Below are 2,560 nucleotides of genomic sequence, written 5' to 3'. Positions count from 1 at the left end.
TACTTTTGAATATTGCATAATATGTTTTACAAATTGGAACTCACAATTGTTGATGTTTTCTGTGTTTGTGGAACATTGAATGCTAAATGTTTTAAGCTGTAAGGAAAGACATTACAGAGCAATGGTGGGATTGGGTGGAACAACTTTCTAACATTCAGAACAAATATATGTTGCACCCCTACTATTCATAAATATCAACTTAATGTTAAAATGTTGAAGATTGGGAAAATTTGGGAGTATTTCTACCAACAACCTGTACTCCCTCTTCAGTAAGCTAAGCCAAAAAGTAAGTTCCAGGTGAGTCAAATTGTGAAACATGGGAAGTGGTTTCCAAGTCATCCCCCGTATCTGCGTGAGTTAGAACACAATAGAACGTTAGAAAGGTATACTCTATTTGATATCTTATGAGCATATAGATTAAAAAATTAGTTAATTAATGTATACCCAATGCAAATAGGTAATATTCATTAGGATAACATTCATACTTGTTCTATTAGGATAACTATTAGAGGATAATTAGTAATTACAAGTATTTCGTACACACTAATATCCTCTAATAATGGCATTATTGAAAAAAGAAAAGTCTCTCCAAAATGACTTATGCAGCATTGTTCGGTAAATTCCAAGAACATGAGATAAAACTTGAAAGATTCGAAAAGCATGAAGTGCAAGAGAAGAAACTTGTCATACCCTAAACTTTAACCACTTTTTTATTATCATATTGGCTTTTGTCGCATTTTCTTTCTAATATGTGAATGAGCTCATTTGGCAGTGAAGAGAGTGTTCAAGGAGTTACGCGCTCAAGCTCGAATCTTGCCTTTCCCATTGTTAGTGCATTTTTTAATAGTTACTTTCTTTCTATTTCACCTTATTTTTTTTATTACTATTATCATTTATCATTATTATTATTAGTTATTATTATTATTAGGTTTAAATATATGATACTTCCTGTAATGTAGGCGATATTCGCTTTACCCGTCTAGAAATATATATTTTTTAATTCTCTCATAAAAATGTTAAGATTATGTGTCTTTTAGCCCCCCAAGTGTACAAGTTATCATTTTCATTATTGTAAAAACATATTTTAGTTTATGGTTAGTCCACTCTTGACCACTCTGTCCAAGTGTGTTAGATGAGTGCAAAGTTAATTATTGTAAAATAGAACAAAATTGGCAAGGTAAAATGAATAGTTGTTGAATTTCAACTTATGATCGTGACATTTTTTTTGGTTCTGTTTAATGCTATTCATCTATAGATGTGATATATTTTTGTGACTGTAAAAGTGTTTCAAGGTGAAAGGAAAATGAAACTTTCTTGAAATTCTGTTTTATTCCATTCTATGTGAGTGCATACAGTAAGGTGACTTAATTATGTTTGTTGCTTCTTCTGTATCTTAGCTGGTTGATGTTGGTTATCTGCTGATTTTTTTATGATTGTCTCTTAGCTATGTCACATGATATTTAAGGCCTTGAAAAGCCAATTAAGGTTGGCGATTCTTCTTGAGAATCAATACTTAGCTTTCTCTTAATTGTCATATAGCAATTAGAGTTTGTTAGAAATGTGTGATATTTACTCCTAGAGCTTTACACTTAGACATATAGATGACAGACATTGTTCTGATTTCAATACCGGATTTTGGTGAGAACTCATAATAGATAAATCTGAATCTTTTGAACAGAGTAGTTTTGGCATCTTAATTTCTTTTAACCACATGTTGTATGCTTTGGTTTCCAGTTGTTGTAATTTTATAATCATAAGTATACTTTTTGTGTTTTCCAGATATGTAGCAGCCCATATTTTTCTAGTGATGCTCTTACAATAATAACACGACTTTTATTGTGATTATAGCAGAAATATAATTGTGATTACAACAGACCAATATCAATTGTGATTACATAGCATAAACTCTTACCCTTCAGTCCACCGATTGAGGTTCGACCTTGTTGTTCTGCGTGCGACGCCCATTCTTTTTGGGCTTCTATTCTTTGGCTTGGACTTTTAGGAAGTTGAAAATTCTAGCCAACTAATTTCCCCAAAATGTCCTTTTCGACCGGAAGAGAAACAGATATTTTCCAACTTTTCCTTTAGTGCGTACTGACGTCACCCTCATCATGGCTTTTCACTCAAACGTCATGTCAGCGGACGTTCAGCCACTTCCCTATTTTCTAACTACAACTTCCTAGGATCGACGTGGCGCCCATTTTCTACCAACTTCCTGTTTACCCAGAAAAATGGTAAACAAGCGCTAGTTTCCTTTTTAAAGGTTACTTTTGCGGAATCAACTAGAATACTCCAGGACTAATTGCTTTATTTTGTTATATTATGTGTATCTGGTTTGTATTAAATGCAACAGTGACTTTAAAGTAAAAGTAAACACTGAAATTAAAGGCTTTAAAGTAAATCAAAGCAATAAAAAAGCAGTAAATGTGCATTGAAAGATGAAATATAACGTAAAATGATTTCATTAATTAAACTGGTACGCATACGTACATTTCAAAGTTGCACTCTTTACTCATTATTGCACAGATATTTGAGTTTACTTGTGTTTATGTAGAAAATG

This window comes from Vicia villosa, linkage group LG3 (assembly GCF_029867415.1).
Source record: "Vicia villosa cultivar HV-30 ecotype Madison, WI linkage group LG3, Vvil1.0, whole genome shotgun sequence".
In the NCBI taxonomy this organism is placed as follows: Eukaryota; Viridiplantae; Streptophyta; class Magnoliopsida; order Fabales; family Fabaceae; genus Vicia; species Vicia villosa.
This window is presented reverse-complemented; position numbering follows the sequence as displayed.